The sequence below is a fragment of the Ambystoma mexicanum genome, chromosome 7q (genome assembly GCF_040938575.1).
Source record: "Ambystoma mexicanum isolate Mex_15411 chromosome 7q, UKY_AmexF1_1, whole genome shotgun sequence".
Classification (NCBI taxonomy): domain Eukaryota; kingdom Metazoa; phylum Chordata; class Amphibia; order Caudata; family Ambystomatidae; genus Ambystoma; species Ambystoma mexicanum.
Genome location: NC_090941.1, coordinates 1,170,566,930 through 1,170,590,804, shown reverse-complemented (window position 1 = coordinate 1,170,590,804; position 23,875 = coordinate 1,170,566,930).

The following is a 23,875-nucleotide window of genomic DNA, read 5'->3' as shown; positions in this document are numbered from 1 at the left end:
GCTTTTTAGTCCCAGCTCAAGGCTGGGCACTAGATAAACAAGGCAGAGTAGGGACCCCTCTTCTGGGCACCAGGCCAGTGTCCCAGCTGTGCACATCTGCAGATGGGCTTCTTAATCCTAGCTCAAGGCTGGGCACTAGATACACAAGGCAAAGTAGGGACCCCCTGCTGGGTTCCTGGCCTGTGTTCCAGCTGTGCACATCTGCAGATGGGCTTCTTATTTCCAACTCAAGGCTGGGCACTAGATACACAATGCAGAGTAGGGACCCCTCTGCTGGGCGCCTGGATAGTGTTCCAGCTGTGCACATCTGCAGATTGGCTTCTTAATCACAGCTCAATGCTGGGCACTAGATACACAAGGCAGAGTAGGGACCCCCCTCCAGGGCGCCTGGCCAGTGTCCCAGCTGTGCACATCTGCAGATGGGCTTCTTAATCCCAGCTCAAGGCTGGGCACTAGATACACAAGGCAGAGTAGGGACCCCTCTGCTGGGCGCCTGGCCAGTGTCCCAGCTGTGCACATCTTCAGATGGGCTTCTTAATCCCAGCTCAAGGCTGGGCACTAGATAAGCAGAGTAGGGACCCTTTTGCTGGGTGCCTGGCCAGTGTCCCAGCTGTGCACATCTGCAGATAGACGTCTTAATCCCAGCTCAATGCTGGGCACTAGATAAACAAGCAGAGTAGTGACCCCTCTGCTGGGTGCCTGGCCAGTGTCCCAGCTGTGCACATCTGCAGATGGGCTTTTTAGTCCCAGCTCAAGGCTGGGCACTAGATAAACAAGGCAGAGTAGCTACCCCTCTTCTGGGCACCAGGCCAGTGTCCCAGCTGTGCACATCTGCAGATGGGCTTCTTAATCCTAGCTCAAGGCTGGGCACTAGATACACAAGGCAAAGTAGGGACCCCCCTGCTGGGTTCCTGGCCAGTGTTCCAGCTGTGCACATCTGCAGATGGGCTTCTTATTTCCAACTCAAGGCTGGGCACTAGATACACAATGCAAAGTAGGGACCCCTCTGCTGGGCGCCTGGATAGTGTTCCAGCTGTGCACATCTGCAGATTGGCTTCTTAATCACAGCTCAATGCTGGGCACTAGATACACAAGGCAGAGTAGGGACCCCCCTCCAGGGCGCCTGGTCAGTGTCCCAGCTGTGCACATCTGCAGATGGGCTTCTTAATCCCAGCTCAAGGCTGGGCACTAGATACACAAGGCAGAGTAGGGACCCCTCTGCTGGGCGCCTGGCCAGTGTCCCAGCTGTGCACATCTGCAGATGGGCTTCTTATTCCCAGCTCAAGGCTGGGCACTAGATACACAAGCCAGAGTAGGGACACCTCTGCTGGGCGCCTGGCCAGTGTCCCAGCTGTGCACATCTGCAGATGGGCTTCTTAATCCCAGCTCAAGGCTGGGCACTAGATACACAAGGCAGAGTAGGGACCCCTCTGCTGGGCGCCTGGATGGTGTCCCAGCTGTGCACATCTGCAGATGGGCTTCTTAATCCCAGCTCAAGGCTGGCCATAGATACACAAGGCAGAGTAGGGACCCACCTCCAGGGCGCCTAGTCAGTGTCCCAGCTCTGCACATCTGCAGATAGCCTTATTAATCCCAGCTCAAGGCTGGGCACTAGATACACAAGGCAAAGTAGGGACCCCTCTGCTGGGCGCCTGGATAGTGTCCCAGCTGTGCACATCTGCAGATGGGTTTCTTAATCCCAGCTCAAAGCAGGGTACTCGATATACAAGGCAGAGTAGGGACCCCTCTGCTGGGCGCCTGGACAGTGTCCCAGCTGTGCACATCTGCAGATGGGCTTCTTAATCCCAGCTCAAGGCTGGGCACTAGAAACACAAGGCAGAGTAGGGACCGCCCTCCAGGGCGCCTGGCTAGTTTCCCAGCTGTGCACATCTGCAGATGGGCTTGTTAATCCCAGCTCGAGGCTGGGCACTAGATACATAAGGCAGAGCAGAGAACCCTCTGCTGGCTGCCGGGACAGTTTCCCAGCTGTATACATCTGCAGATTGGCTTCTTAGTCCCAGCTCAAGGTTGGGCACTAGCTGGGCGTCTGGCCAGTGTCCCAGCTGTGCACATCTGCAGATGGGCTTCTTAGTCCCAGCTCAAGGCTGGGCACTAGATACAAAATGCAGAGTAGAGACCCCTCTGCTGGGTGCCTGGCCACTGTCCCTTCTGTGCACATCTGTTTCTTAATCCCAGCACAAGGATGGGCATTAGATACACAAGGCAGAGTAGGGATCCCTCTGCTGGGTGCCTGGCCAGTGTCCCAGCTGTGCACATCTGCAGAAGGACTTCTTAATCCCAGCTCAAGGCTGGCCATGATACACAAGGCAGAGTAGGGACCCCTCTGCTGGGCACCTGGCCAGTGTCCCAGCTCTGCACATCTGCAGATGGGTTTCTTAATCCCAGCACAAGGCTGGGCACTAGATACACAAGACAGAGTAGGGACCCCTCCGCTGGGCCCCTGGCCAGTGTCCCAGCTGTGCACATCTGCAGACAGGTTTCTTAATCCCAGCTCAAGCCTGGGCACTAGGTAAGCAGAGTAGGGACCCTTTTGCTGGGTGCCTAGCCAGTGTCCCAGCTGTGCACACCTGCAGATGGGCTTCTTAATCCCAACTCAAGGCTGGGCACTAGATACACAAGGCAGAGTAGGGACCCCTCTGCTGGGCGCCTGGATGGTGTCCCAGCTGTGCACATCTGCAGATGGGCTTCTTAATCCCAGCTCAAGGCTGGGCATAGATACACAAGGCAGAGTAGGGACCCCCCTCCAGGGTGCCTAGTCAGTGTCCCAGCTCTGCACATCTGCAGATAGCCTTATTAATCCCAGCTCAAGGCTGGGCACTAGATACACAAGGCAGAGTAGGGACCCCTCTGCTGTGCGCCTGGATAGTGTCCCAGCTGTGCACATCTGCAGATGGGTTTCTTAATCCCAGCTCAAGGCAGGGTACTAGATATACAAGGCAGAGTAGGGACCCCTCTGCTGGGCGCCTGGACAGTGTCCCAGCTGTGCACATCTGCAGATGGGCTTCTTAATCCCAGCTCAAGGCTCGGCAGTAGAAACACAAGGCAGAGTAGGGACTGCCCTACAGGGCGCCTGGCTAGTTTCCCAGCTGTGCACATCTGCAGATATGCTTGTTAATCCCAGCTCGAGGCTGGGCACTAGATACACAAGGCAGAGCAGAGACCCCTCTGCTGGCTGCCGGGACAGTTTCCCAGCTGTGTACATCTGCAGATTGGCTTCTTAGTCCCAGCTCAAGGTTAGGCACTAGCTGGGCGTCTGGCCAGTGTCCCAGCTGTGCACATCTGCAGATGGGCTTCTTAGTCCCAGCTCAAGGCTGGGCACTAGATACAAAATGCAGAGTAGAGACCCCTCTGCTGGGTGCCTGGCCATTGTTCCTTCTGTGCACATCTGTTTCTTAATCCCAGCACAAGGATGGGCACTAGATACACAAGGCAGAGTAGGGATCCCTCTGCTGGGTGCCTGGCCAGTGTCCCAGCTGTGCACATCTGCAGATGGACTTCTTAATCCCAGCTCAAGGCTGGCCATGATACAGAAGGCAGAGTAGGGACCCCTCTGCTGGGCGCCTGGCCAGTGTCCCAGCTCTGCACATCTGCAGATGGGTTTCTTAATCCCAGCACAAGGCTGGGCACTAGATACACAAGACAGAGTAGGGACCCCTCCGCTGGGCCCCTGGCCAGTGTCCCAGCTGTGCATATCTGCAGACAGGATTCTTAATCCCAGATCAAGGCTGGGCACTAGGTAAGCAGAGTAGGGACCCTTTTGCTGGGTGCCTGGCCAGTGTCCCAGCTGTGCACATCTGCAGATGGGCTTCTTAATCCCAGCTCAAGGCTGGGCACTAGATAAACAAGCAGAGTAGGGACCGCTCTGCTGGGCACCAGACCAGTGTCCCAGCTGTGCACATCTGCAGATAGGCTTCTTAATCCCAGCTAAATGCTGGGCACTAGATAAACAAGCAGAGTAGGGACCCCTCTGCTGGGTGCCTGGCCAGTGTCCCAGCTGTGCACATCTGCAGATGGGCTTTTTAGTCCCAGCTCAAGGCTGGGCACTAGATAAACAAGGCAGAGTAGGGACCTCTCTGCTGGGCACCTGGCCAGTGTCCCAGCCATGCACATATGCATATGGGCTTCTTAGTCCCAGCTCAAGGCTGGGCACTAGATACACACGGCAAAGTAGGGACCCCCTGCTGGGTTCGTGGCCAGTGTCCCAGCTGTGCACATCTGCAGATGGGCTTCTTAATCCCAGCTCAAGGCTGGGCACTAGATACACAAGGCAGAGTAGGGACCCCTCTGCTGGGCACCTGGCCAGTGTCCCAGCCATGCACATATGCATATGGGCTTCTTAGTCCCAGCTCAAGGCTGGGCACTAGATACACACGGCAAAGTAGGGACCCCCCTCCAGGGCGCCTGGCAAGTGTCACAGCTGTGCACATCTGCAGATGGGCTTCTTAATCCCAGATCAAGGCTGGGCACTAGATACACAAGGCAGAGTAGGGACCCCTCTGCTGGGCACCTGGATAGTGTCCCAGCTGTGCACATCTGCAGATGGGCTTCTTAATCCCAGCTCAAGGCTGGGCACTAGATACACAAGGCAGAGTAGGGACCCCCCTCCAGGGCGCATGGCCAGTGTCCCAGCTGTGCATATCTGCAGATCGGCTTCTTAGTCCCAGCTCAAGGCTGGGCACTAGATACAAAAGGCAGAGTAGGGACCCTCCTCCAGGGTGCCTGGCTAGTTTCCCAGCTGTGCACATCTGCAGATGGGCTTGTTAATCCCAGCTCGAAGCTGGGCACTAGATAAACAAGGCAGAGTAGGGACCCCTCTGCTGGGTACCTAGCCAGTGTCCCAGATGTGCACACCTGCAGATGGGCTTCTTAATACCAGCTCAAGGCTGGGCACTGGATACACAAGGCAGAGTAGAGACCCCTATGCTGGCAGCCTGAACAGTGTCCCAGCCTTGCACATCTGCAGATGGGCTTCTTAGTCCCAGCTCAAGGTTGGGCACTAGCTGGACACCTGGCCAGGGTCCCAGCTGTGCACATTTGCATATGGGCTTCTTAGTCCCAGCTCAAGGCTGGGCACTAGATATACAAGACAAAGTAGGGACCCCTCCGTTGGGCCCCTGGCCAGTGTCCCAGTTGTGCACATCTGCAGATGGGCTTCTTAGTCCCAGCTCAAGGGTGGGCACTAGATACACAAGGCAGAGCAGAGACCCCTCTGCTGGGCGCCTGGCTAGTATACCAGCTGTGCACATCTGCAGATGGGCTTCTTAGTCCCAGCTCAAGGGTGGGCACTAGATACACAAGGCAGAGTAGGGACCCCCCTCCAGGGTGCCTGGCCAGTGTCCCAGCTGTGCACATCTGCAGATGGGCTTCTTAATCCCAGCTCAAGGCTGGGCACTAGATAAACAAGGCAGAGTAGGGACCCCTCTGCTGGGTGCCTGGCCAGTGTCCCAGCTGTGCACATCTGCAGATGGGCTTCTTATTCCCAGCTCAAGGCTGGGCACTAGATACACAAGCCAGAGTAGGGACCCCTCTGCTGGGCACCTGGCCAGTGTCCCAGCTGTGCACATCTGCAGATGGGCTTCTTAATCCCAGCTCAAGGCTGGGCACTAGATACACAAGGCAGAATAGGTACCCATCTACTGGGCGCCTGGATGGTGTCCCAGCTGTGCACATCTGCAGATGGGCTTCTTAATCCCAGCTCAAGGCTGGGCATAGATGCACAAAGCAGAGTAGGGACCCCCCTCCAGGGCGCCTGGTCAGTGTCCCAGCTGTGCACATCTGCAGATAGTCTTATTAATCCCAGCTCAAGGCTGGGCACTAGATACACAAGGCAGAGTAGGGACCCCTATGCTGGGCGCCTGGATAGTGTCCCAGCTGTGCACATATGCAGATGGGCTTCTTAATCCCAGCTCAAGGCTGGGCACTAGATACACAAGGCAGAGTAGGGACCCCCCTCCAGGGTGCCTGGCTAGTGTCCCAGCTGTGCACATCTGCAGATGGGTTTGTTAATCCCAGCTCGAGGCTGGGCACTAGATACACAAGGCAGAGCAGAGACCCCTCTGCTGGCCGCCGGGACAGTTTCCCAGCTGTGCACATCTGCAGATGGGCTTCTCAGTCCCAGCTCAAGGTTGGGCACTAGCTGGGCACCTGGCCACTGTCCCAGCTGTGCACATCTGCAGATGGGCTTCTTAGTCCCAGCTCAAGGCTGGGCACTAGATACAAAATGCAGAGTAGAGACCCCTCTGCTGGGCACCTGGCCACTGTCCCAGCTGTGCACCTCTGCAGATGGGCTTCTTAGTCCCAGCACAAGGCTGGGCACTAGATACACAAGGCAGAGTAGGGATCCCTCTGCTGGGCGCCTGGCCAGTGTCCCATCTCTGCACATCTGCAGATGGGTTTCTTAATCCCAGCACAAGGCTGGGCACTAGATACACAAGACAGAGTAGGGACCCCTCCGCTGGGCCCCTGGCCAGTGTCCCAGCTGTGCACATCTGCACATGGGCTTCTTAGTCCCAGCTCAAGGATGGGCACTAGATACACAAGGCAGAGTAGGGACCCCTCTGCTGGGCGCCTGGTCAGTGTCCCAGCTGTGCACATCTTCAGATGGGCTTCTTAGTCCCAACTCAAGGCTGGGCACTAGATACACAAGGCAGAGTAGGGACCCTTCTGCTGGGCGCCTGGCAAGATTCCCAGCTGTGCACATCTGCAGATGGGCTTCTTAATCCCAGGTCAAGGCTGGGCACTAGATAAACAAGACAGAGTAGGGACCCCTCTCCTGGGCGCCTGGCCAGTGTCCCAGATGTGCACATCTTCAGATGGGCTTCTTAGTTCCAGCTCAAGGGTGGGCACTAGATACACAAGGCAGAGTAGGGACCTCTCTGCTGGGCGCCTGGATAGTGTCCCAGCTGTGCACATCTGCAGATGGGCTTCTTAATCCCAGCTCAAGGCTGGGCACTAGATAAACAAGGCAGAGTAGGGACCCCTCTGCTGGGCGCCTGGCCAGTGTCCCAGCTGTGCATATTTGCAGATCGGCTTCTTAGTCCCAGCTCATGGCTGGACACTAGATACACAAGGCAGAGTAGGGACCTCTCTGCTGGGCGCCTGGATAGTGTCCCAGCTGTGCACATCTGCAGATGGGCTTCTTAATCCCAGCTCAAGGCTGGGCACTAGATACACAAGGCAGAGTAGGGACCCCCCTCCAGGGCGCATGGCCAGTGTCCCAGCTGTGCATATCTGCAGATCGGCTTCTTAGTCCCAGCTCAAGGCTGGGCACTAGATACAAAAGGCAGAGTAGGGACCCTCCTCCAGGGTGCCTGGCTAGTTTCCCAGCTGTGCACATCTGCAGATGGGCTTGTTAATCCCAGCTCGAAGCTGGGCACTAGATAAACAAGGCAGAGTAGGGACCCCTCTGCTGGGTACCTAGCCAGTGTCCCAGATGTGCACACCTGCAGATGGGCTTCTTAATACCAGCTCAAGGCTGGGCACTGGATACACAAGGCAGAGTAGAGACCCCTATGCTGGCAGCCTGAACAGTGTCCCAGCCTTGCACATCTGCAGATGGGCTTCTTAGTCCCAGCTCAAGGTTGGGCACTAGCTGGACACCTGGCCAGGGTCCCAGCTGTGCACATTTGCATATGGGCTTCTTAGTCCCAGCTCAAGGCTGGGCACTAGATATACAAGACAAAGTAGGGACCCCTCCGTTGGGCCCCTGGCCAGTGTCCCAGTTGTGCACATCTGCAGATGGGCTTCTTAGTCCCAGCTCAAGGGTGGGCACTAGATACACAAGGCAGAGCAGAGACCCCTCTGCTGGGCGCCTGGCTAGTATACCAGCTGTGCACATCTGCAGATGGGCTTCTTAGTCCCAGCTCAAGGGTGGGCACTAGATACACAAGGCAGAGTAGGGACCCCCCTCCAGGGTGCCTGGCCAGTGTCCCAGCTGTGCACATCTGCAGATGGGCTTCTTAATCCCAGCTCAAGGCTGGGCACTAGATAAACAAGGCAGAGTAGGGACCCCTCTGCTGGGTGCCTGGCCAGTGTCCCAGCTGTGCACATCTGCAGATGGGCTTCTTATTCCCAGCTCAAGGCTGGGCACTAGATACACAAGCCAGAGTAGGGACCCCTCTGCTGGGCACCTGGCCAGTGTCCCAGCTGTGCACATCTGCAGATGGGCTTCTTAATCCCAGCTCAAGGCTGGGCACTAGATACACAAGGCAGAATAGGTACCCATCTACTGGGCGCCTGGATGGTGTCCCAGCTGTGCACATCTGCAGATGGGCTTCTTAATCCCAGCTCAAGGCTGGGCATAGATGCACAAAGCAGAGTAGGGACCCCCCTCCAGGGCGCCTGGTCAGTGTCCCAGCTGTGCACATCTGCAGATAGTCTTATTAATCCCAGCTCAAGGCTGGGCACTAGATACACAAGGCAGAGTAGGGACCCCTATGCTGGGCGCCTGGATAGTGTCCCAGCTGTGCACATATGCAGATGGGCTTCTTAATCCCAGCTCAAGGCTGGGCACTAGATACACAAGGCAGAGTAGGGACCCCCCTCCAGGGTGCCTGGCTAGTGTCCCAGCTGTGCACATCTGCAGATGGGTTTGTTAATCCCAGCTCGAGGCTGGGCACTAGATACACAAGGCAGAGCAGAGACCCCTCTGCTGGCCGCCGGGACAGTTTCCCAGCTGTGCACATCTGCAGATGGGCTTCTCAGTCCCAGCTCAAGGTTGGGCACTAGCTGGGCACCTGGCCACTGTCCCAGCTGTGCACATCTGCAGATGGGCTTCTTAGTCCCAGCTCAAGGCTGGGCACTAGATACAAAATGCAGAGTAGAGACCCCTCTGCTGGGCACCTGGCCACTGTCCCAGCTGTGCACCTCTGCAGATGGGCTTCTTAGTCCCAGCACAAGGCTGGGCACTAGATACACAAGGCAGAGTAGGGATCCCTCTGCTGGGCGCCTGGCCAGTGTCCCATCTCTGCACATCTGCAGATGGGTTTCTTAATCCCAGCACAAGGCTGGGCACTAGATACACAAGACAGAGTAGGGACCCCTCCGCTGGGCCCCTGGCCAGTGTCCCAGCTGTGCACATCTGCACATGGGCTTCTTAGTCCCAGCTCAAGGATGGGCACTAGATACACAAGGCAGAGTAGGGACCCCTCTGCTGGGCGCCTGGTCAGTGTCCCAGCTGTGCACATCTTCAGATGGGCTTCTTAGTCCCAACTCAAGGCTGGGCACTAGATACACAAGGCAGAGTAGGGACCCTTCTGCTGGGCGCCTGGCAAGATTCCCAGCTGTGCACATCTGCAGATGGGCTTCTTAATCCCAGGTCAAGGCTGGGCACTAGATAAACAAGACAGAGTAGGGACCCCTCTCCTGGGCGCCTGGCCAGTGTCCCAGATGTGCACATCTTCAGATGGGCTTCTTAGTTCCAGCTCAAGGGTGGGCACTAGATACACAAGGCAGAGTAGGGACCTCTCTGCTGGGCGCCTGGATAGTGTCCCAGCTGTGCACATCTGCAGATGGGCTTCTTAATCCCAGCTCAAGGCTGGGCACTAGATAAACAAGGCAGAGTAGGGACCCCTCTGCTGGGCGCCTGGCCAGTGTCCCAGCTGTGCATATTTGCAGATCGGCTTCTTAGTCCCAGCTCATGGCTGGACACTAGATACACAAGGCAGAGTAGGGAACCCTCTGCAGGGCGCCTGGGTAATGTCCCAGCTGTGCACATCTGCAGATGGGCTTCTTAATCCCAGCTCAAGGCTGGGCAATAGATACAAAAGGCAGAGTAGGGACCCACCTCCAGGATGCCTGGCTAGTTTCCCAGCTGTGCACATCTGCAGATGGGCTTGTTAATCCCAGCTCGAGGCTGGGCACTAGATAAACAAGGCAGAGTAGGGACCCCTCTGCTGGGTACCTGGCCAGTGTCCCAGATGTGCACATCTGCAGATGGGCTTCTTAATACCAGCTCAAGGCTGGGCACTAGATACACAAGACAGAGTAGGGACCCCTCCACTGGGCCCCTGGCCAGTGTCCCATCTCTGCACATCTGCAGATGGGTTTCTTAATCCCAGCACAAGGCTGGGCACTAGATACACAAGACAGAGTAGGGACCCCTCCGCTGGGCCCCTGGCCAGTGTCCCAGCTGTGCACATCTGCAGATGGGCTTCTTAGTCCCAGCTCAAGGATGGGCACTAGATACACAAGGCAGAGTAGGGATCCCTCTGCTGGGTGCCTGGCCAGTGTCCCAGCTGTGCACATCTGCAGATGGGCTTCTTAGTCCCAGCTCAAGGCTGGGCACTAGATACACAAGGTAGAGTAGGCACCCCTCTGCTGGGCGCCTGGTCAGTGTCCCAGCTGTGCACATCTTCAGATGGGCTTCTTAGTCCCAACTCAAGGCTGGGCACTAGATACACAAGGCAGAGTAGGGATCCCTCTGCTGGGTGCCTGGCAAGATTCCCAGCTGTGCACATCTGCAGATGGGCTTCTTAGTCCCAGCTCAAGGCTGGGCACTAGATACACAAGGTAGAGTAGGCACCCCTCTGCTGGGCGCCTGGTCAGTGTCCCAGCTGTGCACATCTTCAGATGGGCTTCTTAGTCCCAACTCAAGGCTGGGCACTAGATACACAAGGCAGAGTAGGGACCCTTCTGCTGGGCGCCTGGCAAGATTCCCAGCTGTGCACATCTGCAGATGGGCTTCTTAATCCCAGGTCAAGGCTGGGCACTAGATAAACAAGACAGAGTAGGGACCCCTCTCCTGGGCGCCTGGCCAGTGTCCCAGATGTGCACATCTTCAGATGGGCTTCTTAGTTCCAGCTCAAGGGTGGGCACTAGATACACAAGGCAGAGTAGGGACCTCTCTGCTGGGCGCCTGGATAGTGTCCCAGCTGTGCACATCTGCAGATGGGCTTCTTAATCCCAGCTCAAGGCTGGGCACTAGATAAACAAGGCAGAGTAGGGACCCCTCTGCTGGGCGCCTGGCCAGTGTCCCAGCTGTGCATATTTGCAGATCGGCTTCTTAGTCCCAGCTCATGGCTGGACACTAGATACACAAGGCAGAGTAGGGAACCCCCTGCAGGGCGCCTGGGTAATGTCCCAGCTGTGCACATCTGCAGATGGGCTTCTTAATCCCAGCTCAAGGCTGGGCAATAGATACAAAAGGCAGAGTAGGGACCCACCTCCAGGATGCCTGGCTAGTTTCCCAGCTGTGCACATCTGCAGATGGGCTTGTTAATCCCAGCTCGAGGCTGGGCACTAGATAAACAAGGCAGAGTAGGGACCCCTCTGCTGGGTGCCTGGCCAGTGTCCCAGCTGTGCACATCTGCAGATAGGCTTCTTAGTCCCAGCTCAAGGCTGGGCACTAGATACACAACGTAGAGTAGGCACCCCTCTGCTGGGCGCCTGGTCAGTGTCCCAGCTGTGCACATCTTCAGATGGGCTTCTTAGTCCCAACTCAAGGCTGGGCACTAGATACACAAGGCAGAGTAGGGACCCTTCTGCTGGGCGCCTGGCAAGATTCCCAGCTGTGCACATCTGCAGATGGGCTTCTTAATCCCAGCTCAAGGCTGGGCACTAGATAAACAAGGCAGAGTAGGGACCCCTCTGCTGGGCACCTGGCCAGTGTCCCAGATGTGCACATCTTCAGATGGGCTTCTTAGTCCCAGCTCAAGGCTGGGCACTAGATACAAAATGCAGAGTAGGGACCCCTCTGCTGGGCACCTGGCCAGTGTCCCAGATGTGCACATCTTCAGATGGGCTTCTTAGTCCCAGCTCAAGGCTGGGCACTAGATACAAAATGCAGAGTAGGGACCCTTCTGCTGGGCGCCTGGCAAGATTCCCAGCTGTGCACATCTGCAGATGGGCTTCTTAATCCCAGCTCAAGGCTGGGCACTAGATAAACAAGGCAGAGTAGGGACACCCCTCCAGGGCGTCTGGCCAATGTCCCAGCTGTGCACATCTGCAGACAGGCTTCTTAATCCCAGCTCAAGGCTGGGCACTAGATAAGCAGAGTAGGGACCCTTTTGCTGGGTGCCTGGCCAGTGTCCCAGCTGTGCACATCTGCAGATGGGCTTCTTAATCCCAGCTCAAGGCTGGGCACTAGATAAACAAGCAGAGTAGGGACCGCTCTGCTGGGCGCCAGACCAGTGTCCCAGCTGTGCACATCTGCAGATAGACTTCTTAATCCCAGCTCAATCCTGGGCACTAGATAAACAAGCAGAGTAGTGACCCCTCTGCTGGGTGCCTGGCCAGTGTCCCTGCTGTGCACATCTGCAGATGGGCTTTTTAGTCCCAGCTCAAGGCTGGGCACTAGATAAAAAAGGCAGAGTAGGGAGCCCTCTTCTGGGCATCTGGCCAGTGTCCCAGCTGTGCACATCTGCAGATGGGCTTCTTAATCCTAGCTCAAGGCTGGGCACTAGATACACAAGGCAAAGTAGGGACCCCCCTGCTGGGTTCCTGGCCAGTATCCCAGCTGTGCACATCTGCAGATGGGCTTCTTAATCACAGCTCAATGCTGGGCACTAGATAAACAAGGCAGAGTAGGGACCCCTCTTCTGGGCATCTGGCCAGTGTCCCAGCTGTGCACATCTGCAGATGGGCTTCTTAATCCTAGCTCAAGGCTGGGCACTAGATACACAATGCAGAGTAGGGACCCCTCTGCTGGGCGCCTGGATAGTGTTCCAGCTGTGCACATCTGCAGATGGGCTTCTTAATCACAGCTCAATGCTGGGCACTAGATACACAAGGCAGAGTAGGGACCCCCCTCCAGGGTGCCTGGCCAGTGTCCCAGCTGTGCACATCTGCAGATGGGTTTCTTAATCCCAGCTCAAGGCTGGGCACTAGATACACAAGGCAGAGTAGGGACCCCTCTGCTGGGCACCTGGATAGTGTCCCAGCTGTGCACATCTGCAGATGGGCTTCTTAATCCCAGCTCAAGGCTGGGCACTAGATACACAAGGCAGAGTAGGGACCCCCCTCCAGGGCGCCTGGCCAGTGTCCCAGCTGTGCATATCTGCAGATCGGCTTCTTAGTCCCAGCTCAAGGCTGGGCACTAGATACAAAATGCAGAGTAGGGACCCCCCTCCAGGGTGCCTGGATAGTTTCCCAGCTGTGCACATCTGCAGATGGTCTTGTTAATCCCAGCTCGAAGCTGGGCACTAGATAAACAAGGCAGAGTAGGGACCCCTCTGCTGGGTACCTAGCCAGTGTCCCAGATGTGCACATCTGCAGATGGGCTTCTTAATACCAGCTCAAGGCTGGGCACTGGATACACAAGGCAGAGTAGAGACCCCTATGCTGGCAGCCTGAACAGTGTCCCAGCTGTGCACATCTGCAGATGGGCTTCTTAGTCCCAGCTGAAGGCTGGGCACTAGATATACAAGGCAGAGCAGAGACCCCTTTTCTGGGCGCCTAGCTAGTATACCAGCTGTGCACATCTGCAGATGGGCTTCTTAGTCCCAGCTCAAGGGCGGGCACTAGATACACAAGGCAGAGTAGGGACCCCCCTCCAGGGTGCCTGGCCAGTGTCCCAGCTGTGCACATCTGCAGATGGGCTTCTTAATCCCAGCTCAAGGCTGGGCACTAGATAAACAAGGCAGAGTAGGGACCCCTCTGCTGGGTGCCTGGCCAGTGTCCCAGCTGTGCACATCTGCAGATGGGCTTCTTAATCCCAGCTCAATGCTGGACTAGATACACAAGGCAGAGTAGGGAACCCCCTCCAGGGCGCCTGGCTAGTTTCCCAGCTGTGCACATCTGCAGATGGGTTTCTTAATCCCAGCTCGAGGCTGGGCACTAGATACACAAGGCAGAGCAGAGACCCCTCTGCCTGCCGCCGGGACAGTTTCCCAGCTGTGCACATCTGCAGATGGGCTTCTTAGTCCCAGCTGAAGGCTTGGCACTAGATACAAAATGCAGAGTAGAGACCCCTCTGCTGGGTGCCTGGCCAGTGTCCCTTCTGTGCACATCTGTTTCTTAATCCTAGCTCAAGGCTGGGCACTAGATACACAAGGCAAAGTAGGGACCCCCCTGCTGGGTTCCTGGCCAGTATCCCAGCTGTGCACATCTGCAGATGGGCTTCCTATTCCCAACTCAAGGCTGGGCACTAGATACACAATGCAGAGTAGAGACCCCTGTGCAGGGCGCCTGGATAGTGTTCCAGCTGTGCACATCTGCAGATGGGCTTCTTAATCACAGCTCAATGCTGGGCACTAGATACACAAGGCAGAGTAGGGACCCCCCTCCAGGGCACCTGGCCAGTGTCCCAGCTGTGCACATCTGCAGATGGGCTTCTTAATCCCAGCTCAAGGCTGGGCACTAGATACACAAGGCAGAGTAGGGACCCCTCTGCTGGGCACCTGGATAGTGTCCCAGCTGTGCACATCTGCAGATGGGCTTCTTAATCCCAGCTCAAGGCTGGGCACTAGATACACAAGGCAGAGTAGGGACCCCCCTCCAGGGCGCCTGGCCAGTGTCCCAGCTGTGCATATCTGCAGATCGGCTTCTTAGTCCCAGCTCAAGGCTCGGCACTAGATACAAAATGCAGAGTAGGGACCCCCCTCCAGGGTGCCTGGATAGTTTCCCAGCTGTGCACATCTGCAGATGGGCTTGTTAATCCCAGCTCGAAGCTGGGCACTAGATAAACAAGGCAGAGTAGGGACCCCTCTGCTGGGTACCTAGCCAGTGTCCCAGATGTGCACATCTGCAGATGGGCTTCTTAATACCAGCTCAAGGCTGGGCACTGGATACACAAGGCAGAGTAGAGACCCCTATGCTGGCAGCCTGAACAGTGTCCCAGCTGTGCACATCTGCAGATGGGCTTCTTAGTCCCAGCTGAAGGCTGGGCACTAGATATACAAGGCAGAGCAGAGACCCCTCTTCTGGGCGCCTAGCTAGTATACCAGCTGTGCACATCTGCAGATGGGCTTCTTAGTCTCAGCTCAAGGCTGGGCACTAGATAAACAAGGCAGAGTAGGGACCCCTCTGCTGGGTGCCTGGCCAGTGTCCCAGCTGTGCACATCTGCAGATGGGCTTCTTATTCCCAGCTCAAGGCTGGGCACTAGATACACAAGCCAGAGTAGGGACCCCTCTGCTGGGCGCCTGGCCAGTGTCCCAGCTGTGCACATCTGCAGATGGGCTTCTTATTCCCAGCTCAAGGCTGGGCACTAGATAAACAAGGCAGAGTAGGGACCCCTCTGCTGGGTGCCTGGCCAGTGTCCCAGCTGTGCACATCTGCAGATGGGCTTCTTATTCCCAGCTCAAGGCTGGGCACTAGATACACAAGCCAGAGTAGGGACCCCTCTGCTGGGCGCCTGGCCAGTGTCCCAGCTGTGCACATCTGCAGATGGGTTTCTTGATCCCAGCTCAAGGTTGGGTACTAGATATACAAGGCAGAGTAGGGACCCTTTCTGCTGGGTGCCTAGACAGTGTCCCAGCTGTGCACATCTGCAGATGGGCTTCTTAATCCCAGCTCAATGCTGGGCACTAGATACACAAGGCAGAGCAGATACCCCTCTGCCTGCCGCCGGGACAGTTTCCCAGCTGTGCACATCTGCAGATGGGCTTCTCAGTCCCAGCTCAAGGTTGGGCACTAGCTGGGCACCTGGCCACTGTCCCAGCTGTGCACATCTGCAGATGGGCTTCTTAGTCCCAGCTGAAGGCTGGGCACTAGATACAAAATGCAGAGTAGAGACCCCTCTGCTGGGTGCCTGGCCAGTGTCCCTTCTGTGCACATCTGTTTCTTAATCCCAGCACAAGGCTGGGCACTAGATACACAAGGCAGAGTAGGGATCCCTCTGCCTGGCGCCTGGCCAGTGTCCCAGCTGTGCACATCTGCAGATGGGCTTCTTAATCCCAGCTCAAGGCTGGGCACTAGATACACAAGGCAGAGTAGGGACGCCTCTGCTTGGCGCCTGGCCAGTGTCTCAGATCTACACATCTGCAGATGGATTTCATAATCCCAGCACAAGGCTGGGCACTAGATACACAAGGCAGAGTAGGGACCCCTCCGCTGGGCCCCTGGCCAGTGTCCCAGGTGTGCACATCTGCAGATGGGCTTCTTAGTACCAGCTCAAGGATGGGCACTAGATACACAAGGCAGAGTAGGGATCCCTCTGCTGGGTGCCTGGCCAGTGTCCCAGCTGTGCACATCTGTAGATGGGCTTCTTAGTCCCAGCTCAAGGCTGGGCACTAGATACACAAGGCAGAGTAGGGACCCCCCTCCATGGCGCCTGGCTAGTTTCCCAGCTGTGCACATCTGCAGATGGGCTTCTTAATCCCAGCTCAAGGCTGGGCACTATATACACAAGGCAGAGTAGGGACCCCTCTGCTGGGTGCCTGGCCAGTGTCCCAGCTGTGCACATCTTCAGATGGGCTTCTTAGTCCCAGCTCAAGGCTGGGCACTAGATACACAAGGCAGAGTGGGGACCCCTCCGCTGGGCACCTGGCCAGTGTCCCAGCTGTGCACATCTGCAGATGGGCTTCTTAATCCCAGCTCAATGCTGGGCACTAGATACACAGGGCAGAGTAGGGACCCTCTGCTGGGCGTCTGGCCAGTGTCCCAGCTGTGCAATTCTGCAGATGGGCTTCTTAATCCCAGCTCAAGGCTGGGCACTAGATACACAAGGCAGAGTGGGGACCCCTCCGCTGGGCACCTGGCCAGTGTCCCAGCTGTGCACATCTGCAGATGGGCTTCTTAATCCCAGCTCAAGGCTGGGCACTAGATACACAGGGCAGAGTAGAGACCCCTCTGTTCGGCACATGGCCAGTGTCCCAGCTGTGCTCATCTACAGATGGGCTTCTCAATCCCAGCTCAAGGCTGGGCACTAGATACACAAGGTAGAGTAGGGATCCCTCTGCTGGGCGCCTGGTCAGTGTACCAGCTGTGCACATCTGCAGATGGGCTTCTTAATCCAAGCTCAAGGCTGGGCACTAGATACACAAGGCAGAGTAGGGACACCCCTCCAGGGCGTCTGGCCAATGTCCCAGCTGTGCACATCTGCCGACAGGCTTCTTAATCCCAGCTCAAGGCTGGGCACTAGATAAGCAGAGTAGGGACCCTTTTGCTGGGTGCCTGGCCAATGTCCCAGCTGTGCACATCTGCAGATGGGCTTCTTAATCCCAGCTCAAGGCTGGGCACTAGATAAACAAGCAGTGTAGGGACCACTCTGCTGGGCGCCAGACCAGTGTCCCAGCTGTGCACATCTGCAGATAGACTTCTTAATCCCAGCTCAATGCTGGGCACTAGATAAACAAGCAGAGTAGTGACCCCTCTGCTGGGTGCCTGGCCAGTGTCCCAGCTGTGCACATCTGCAGATGGGCTTTTTAGTCCCAGCTCAAGGCTGGGCACTAGATAAACAAGGCAGAGTAGAGACCCCTCTTCTGGGCACCAGGCCAGTGTCCCAGCTGTGCACATCTGCAGATGGGCTTCTTAATCCTAGCTCAAGGCTGGGCACTAGATAAACAAGGCAGAGTAGAGACCCCTCTTCTGGGCACCAGGCCAGTGTCCCAGCTGTGCACATCTGCAGATGGGCTTCTTATTCCCAACTCAAGGCTGGGCACTAGATGCACAATGCAGAGTAGGGACCCCTCTGCTGGGCGCCTGGATAGTGTTCCAGCTGTGCACATCTGCAGATGGGCTTCTTAATCACAGCTCAATGCTGGGCACTAGATACACAAGGCAGAGTAGGGACCCCCCTCCAGGGCGCCTGGCCAGTGTCCCAGCTGTGCACATCTGCAGATGGGCTTCTTAATCCCAGCTCAAGGCTGGCCACTAGATACACAAGGCAGAGTAGGGACCCCTCTGCTGGGCGCCTGGCCAGTGTCCCAGCTGTGCACATCTGCAGATGGGCTTCTTATTCCCAGCTCAAGGCTGGGCACTAGATACACAAGCCAGAGTAGGGACACCTCTGCTGGGCGCCTGGCCAGTGTCCCAGCTGTGCACATCTGCAGATGGGCTTCTTAATCCCAGCTCAAGGCTGGGCACTAGATACACAAGGCAGAGTAGGGACCCCTCTGCTGGGCGCCTGGATGGTGTCCCAGCTGTGCACATCTGCAGATGGGCTTCTTAATCCCAGCTCAAGGCTGGGCATAGATACACAAGGCAGAGTAGGGACCCACCTCCAGGGCGCCTAGTCAGTTTCCCAGCTCTGCACATCTGCAGATGGGCTTGTTAATCCCAGCTCGAGGCTGGGCACTAGATACATAAGGCAGAGCAGAGACCCCTCTGCTGGCTGCCGGGACAGTTTCCCAGCTGTGTACATCTGCAGATGGGTTTCTTAATCCCAGCTCAAAGCAGGGTACTAGATATACAAGGCAGAGTAGGGACCCCTCTGCTGGGCGCCTTGACAGTGTCCCAGCTGTGCACATCTGCAGATGGGCTTCTTAATCCCAGCTCAAGGCTGGGCACTAGAAACACAAGGCAGAGTAGGGACCGCCCTCCAGGGCGCCTGGCTAGTTTCGCAGCTGTGCACATCTGCAGATGGGCTTGTTAATCCCAGCTCGAGGCTGGGCACTAGATACATAAGGCAGAGCAGAGACCCCTCTGCTGGCTGCCGGGACAGTTTCCCAGCTGTGTACATCTGCAGATTGGCTTCTTAGTCCCAGCTCAAGGTTGGGCACTAGCTGGGCGTCTGGCCAGTGTCCCAGCTGTGCACATCTGCAGATGGGCTTCTTAGTCCCAGCTCAAGGCTGGGCACTAGATACAAAATGCAGAGTAGAGACCCCTCTGCTGGGTGCCTGGCCAGTGTCCCTTCTGTGCACATCTGTTTCTTAATCCCAGCACAAGGATGGGCACTAGATACACAAGGCAGAGTAGGGATCCCTCTGCTGGGTGCTTGGCCAGTGTCCCAGCTGTGCACATCTGCAGAAGGACTTCTTAATCCCAGCTCAAGGCTGGCCATGATACACAAGGCAGAGTAGGGACCCCTCTGCTGGGCACCTGGCCAGTGTCCCAGCTCTGCACATCTGCAGATGGGTTTCTTAATCCCAGCACAAAGCTGGGCACTAGATACACAAGACAGAGTAGGGACCCCTCGCTGGGCCCCTGGCCAGTGTCCCAGCTGTGCACATCTGCAGACAGGATTCTTAATCCCAGCTCAAGCCTGGGCACTAGGTAAGCAGAGTAGGGACCCTTTTGCTGGGTGCCTGGCCAGTGTCCCAGCTGTGCACACCTGCAGATGGGCTTCTTAATCCCAACTCAAGGCAGGGTACTAGATATACAAGGCAGAGTAGGGACCCCTCTGCTGGGCGCCTGGACAGTGTCCCAGCTGTGCACATCTGCAGATGGGCTTCTTAATCCCAGCTCAAGGCTGGGCAGTAGAAACACAAGGTAGAGTAGGGACTGCCCTCCAGGGCGCCTGGCTAGTTTCCCAGCTGTGCACATCTGCAGATGGGCTTGTTAATCCCAGCTCGAGGCTGGGCACTAGATACACAAGGCAGAGCAGAGACCCCTCTGCTGGCTGCCGGGACAGTTTCCCAGCTGTGTACATCTGCATATTGGCTTCTTAGTCCCAGCTCAAGGTTGGGCACTAGCTGGGCGTCTGGCCAGTGTCCCAGCTGTGCACATCTGCAGATGGGCTTCTTAGTCCCAGCTCAAGGCTGGGCACTAGATACAAAATGCAGAGTAGAGACCCCTCTGCTGGGTGCCTGGCCATTGTTCCTTCAGTGCACATCTGTTTCTTAATCCCAGCACAAGGATGGGCACTAGATACACTAGGCAGAGTAGGGATCCCTCTGCTGGGTGCCTGGCCAGTGTCCCAGCTGTGCACATCTGCAGATGGACTTCTTAATCCCAGATCAAGGCTGGCCATGATACACAAGGCAGAGTAGGGACCCCTCTGCTGGGCGCCTGGCCAGTGTCCCAGCTCTGCACATCTGCAGATGGGTTTCTTAATCCCAGCACAAGGCTGGGCACTAGATACACAAGACAGAGTAGGGACCCCTCCGCTGGGCCCCTGGCCAGTGTCCCAGCTGTGCACATCTGCAGACAGGATACTTAATCCCAGATCAAGGCTGGGCACTAGTAAGCAGAGTAGGGACCCTTTTGCTGGGTGCCTGGCCAGTGTCCCAGCTGTGCACATCTGCAGATGGGCTTCTTAATCCCAGCTCAAGGCTGGGCACTAGATAAACAAGCAGAGTAGGGACTGCTCTGCTGGGCACCAGACCAGTGTCCCAGCTGTGCACATCTGCAGATAGGCTTCTTAATCCCAGCTAAATGCTGGGCACTAGATAAACAAGCAGAGTAGGGACCCCTCTGCTGGGTGCCTGGCCAGTGTCCCAGCTGTGCACATCTGCAGATGGGCTTTTTAGTCCCAGCTCAAGGCTGGGCACTAGATAAACAAGGCAGAGTAGGGACCCCTCTGCTGGGCACCTGGCCAGTGTCCCAGCCATGCACATATGCATATGGGCTTCTTAGTCCCAGCTCAAGGCTGGGCACTAGATACACACGGCAAAGTAGGGACCCCCCTGCTGGGTTCGTGGCCAGTGTCCCAGCTGTGCACATCTGCAGATGGGCTTCTTATGCCCAGCTCAAGGCTGGGCACTAGATACACAATGCAGAGTAGGGGCACCTCTGCTGGGCACCTGGATAGTTTTCCAGCTGTGCACATCTGCAGATGGGCTTCTTAATCACAGCTCAATGCTGGGCACTAGATACACAAGGCAGAGTAGGGACCCCCCTCCAGGGCGCCTGGCCAGTGTCCCAGCTGTGCACATCTGCAGATGGGCTTCTTAATCCCAGATCAAGGCTGGGCACTAGATACACAAGGCAGAGTAGGGACCCCTCTGCTGGGCACCTGGATAGTGTCCCAGCTGTGCACATCTGCAGATGGGCTTCTTAATCCCAGCTCAAGGCTGGGCACTAGATACACAAGGCAGAGTAGGGACCCCCCTCCAGGGCACCTGGCGTGTGTCCCAGCTGTGCATATCTGCAGATCGGCTTCTTAGTCCCAGCTCAAGGCTGGGCACTACATACAAAAGGCAGAGTAGGGACCCTCCTCCAGGGTGCCTGGCTAGTGTCCCAGCTGTGCACATCTGCAGATGGGCTTGTTAATCCCAGCTCGAAGCTGGGCACTAGATAAACAAGGCAGAGTAGGGACCCCTCTGCTGGGTACCTAGCCAGTGTCCCAGATGTGCACATCTGCAGATGGGCTTCTTAATACCAGCTCAAGGCTGGGCACTGGATACACAAGGCAGAGTAGAGACCCCTATGCTGGCAGCCTGAACAGTGTCCCAGCTGTGCACATCTGCAGATGGGCTTCTTAGTCCCAGCTCAAGGTTGGGCACTAGCTGGACACCTGGCCAGGGTCCCAGCTGTGCACATTTGCAGATGGGCTTCTTAGTCCCAGCTCAAGGCTGGGCACTAGATATACAAGACAAAGTAGGGACCCCTCCGTTGGGCCCCTGGCCAGTGTCCCAGCTGTGCACATCTGCAGATGGGCTTCTTAGTCCCAGCTCAAGGGTGGGCACTAGATACACAAGGCAGAGCAGAGACCCCTCTGCTGGGCGCCTGGCTAGTATACCAGCTGTGCACATCTGCAGATGGGCTTCTTAGTCCCAGCTCAAGGGTGGGCACTAGATACACAAGGCAGAGTAGGGACCCCCCTCCAGGGTGCCTGGCCAGTGTCCCAGCTGTGCACATCTGCAGATGGGCTTCTTAATCCCAGCTCAAGGCTGGGCACTAGATAAATAAGGCAGAGTAGGGACCCCTCTGCTGGGCGCCTGGCCAGTGTCCCAGCTGTGCACATCTGCAGATGGGCTTCTTATTCCCAGCTCAAGGCTGGGCACTAGATACACAAGCCAGAGTAGGGACACCTCTGCTGGGTGCCTGGCCAGTGTCCCAGCTGTGCACATCTGCAGATGGGCTTCTTAATCCCAGCTCAAGGCTGGGCACTAGATACACAAGGCAGAGTAGGGACCCCTCTGCTGGGCGCCTGGATGGTGTCCCAGCTGTGCACATCTGCAGATGGGCTTCTTAATCCCAGCTCAAGGCTGGGCTTAGATACACAAGGCAGAGTAGGGACCCACCTCCAGGGCGCCTAGTCAGTTTCCCAGCTCTGCACATCTGCAGATAGCCTTATTAATCCCAGCTCAAGGCTGGGCACTAGATACACAAGGCAAAGTAGGGACCCCTCTGCTGGGCGCCTGGATAGTGTCCCAGCTGTGCACATCTGCAGATGGGTTTCTTAATCCCAGCTCAAAGCAGGGTACTAGATATACAAGGCAGAGTAGGGACCCCTCTGCTGGGCGCCTGGACAGTGTCCCAGCTGTGCACATCTGCAGATGGGCTTCTTAATCCCAGCTCAAGGCTGGGCACTAGAAACACAAGGCAGAGTAGGGACCGCCCTCCAGGGCGCCTGGCTAGTTTCCCAGCTGTGCACATCTGCAGATGGGCTTGTTAATCCCAGCTCGAGGCTGGGCACTAGATACATAAGGCAGAGCAGAGACCCCTCTGCTGGCTGCCGGGACAGTTTCCCAGCTGTGTACATCTGCAGATTGGCTTCTTAGTCCCAGCTCAAGGTTGGGCACTAGCTGGGCGTCTGGCCAGTGTCCCAGCTGTGCACATCTGCAGATGGGCTTCTTAGTCCCAGCTCAAGGCTGGGCACTAGATACAAAATGCAGAGTAGAGACCCCTCTGCTGGGTGCCTGGCCAGTGTCCCTTCTGTGCACATCTGTTTCTTAATCCCAGCACAAGGATGGGCACTAGATACACAAGGCAGAGTAGGGATCCCTCTGCTGGGTGCTTGGCCAGTGTCCCAGCTGTGCACATCTGCAGAAGGACTTCTTAATCCCAGCTCAAGGCTGGCCATGATACACAAGGCAGAGTAGGGACCCCTCTGCTGGGCACCTGGCCAGTGTCCCAGCTCTGCACATCTGCAGATGGGTTTCTTAATCCCACCACAAGGCTGGGCACTAGATACACAAGACAGAGTAGGGACCCCTCGCTGGGCCCCTGGCCAGTGTCCCAGCTGTGCACATCTGCAGACAGGATTCTTAATCCCAGCTCAAGCCTGGGCACTAGGTGAGCAGAGTAGGGACCCTTTTGCTGGGTGCCTGGCCAGTGTCCCAGCTGTGCACACCTGCAGATGGGCTTCTTAATCCCAACTCAAGGCAGGGTACTAGATATACAAGGCAGAGTAGGGACCCCTCTGCTGGGCGCCTGGACAGTGTCCCAGCTGTGCACATCTGCAGATGGGCTTCTTAATCCCAGCTCAAGGCTGGGCAGTAGAAACACAAGGCAGAGTAGGGACTGCCCTCCAGGGCGCCTGGCTAGTTTCCCAGCTGTGCACATCTGCAGATGGGCTTGTTAATCCCAGCTCGAGGCTGGGCACTAGATACACAAGGCAGAGCAGAGACCCCTCTGCTGGCTGCCGGGACAGTTTCCCAGCTGTGTACATCTGCAGATTGGCTTCTTAGTCCCAGCTCAAGGTTGGGCACTAGCTGGGCGTCTGGCCAGTGTCCCAGCTGTGCACACCTGCAGATGGGCTTCTTAGTCCCAGCTCAAGGCTGGGCACTAGATACAAAATGCAGAGTAGAGACCCCTCTGCTGGGTGCCTGGCCAGTGTCCCTTCTGTGCACATCTGTTTCTTAATCCCAGCACAAGGATGGGCACTAGATACACAAGGCAGAGTAGGGATCCCTCTGCTGGGTGCTTGGCCAGTGTCCCAGCTGTGCACATCTGCAGAAGGACTTCTTAATCCCAGCTCAAGGCTGGCCATGATACACAAGGCAGAGTAGGGACCCCTCTGCTGGGCACCTGGCCAGTGTCCCAGCTCTGCACATCTGCAGATGGGTTTCTTAATCCCACCACAAGGCTGGGCACTAGATACACAAGACAGAGTAGGGACCCCTCGCTGGGCCCCTGGCCAGTGTCCCAGCT